We start from the raw sequence: 542 nt of genomic DNA, 5'->3' as shown, positions 1-542 counted from the left end.
CCTTTTTCTGGCGTTTAACGCCAGTCTGGTGCCCCTTTCTGGCGTTAAACGCCCAGAATAGTGCCAGACTGGGCGTTAAACGCCCAACTGCTAGCCTCACTGGCGTTTAAACGCCAGTGAGTTCTTCCTCCAGGGTGTGCTATTTTTCTTCCTGTTTTGCATTCTGTTTTTGCCTTTTCAATTGATTTTGTGACTTCTCATGATCATCAACCTACAAAAAACATAAAATAACAAAGGAAAATATATAAAATATAATTAGATCAGAGACCATGGTTGCTAAGTCAGAGGTATTCTGCTTAGAGCTCTCTGTCTGTTGCTGAGAAGATGATGGAAAAGGTTCGCTATTGCTAAACCTGTTTCTTCCACCATTATTGTTGAAACCTTGTTGAGGTCTCTGTTGATCCTTCCATGAGAGAGTTGGATGATTCCTCCATGAAGAATTATAGGTGTTTCCATAGGGCTCTCCCATGTAATTCACCTCTTTCATTGAAGGGTTCTCAGGATCATAAGCTTCTTCCTCAGATGAAGCTTCCTTAGTACTG

The sequence above is a fragment of the Arachis duranensis genome, chromosome 6 (genome assembly GCF_000817695.3).
Source record: "Arachis duranensis cultivar V14167 chromosome 6, aradu.V14167.gnm2.J7QH, whole genome shotgun sequence".
NCBI classification, from domain to species: domain Eukaryota; kingdom Viridiplantae; phylum Streptophyta; class Magnoliopsida; order Fabales; family Fabaceae; genus Arachis; species Arachis duranensis.
Note: the sequence above shows the minus strand (reverse complement) of the source record.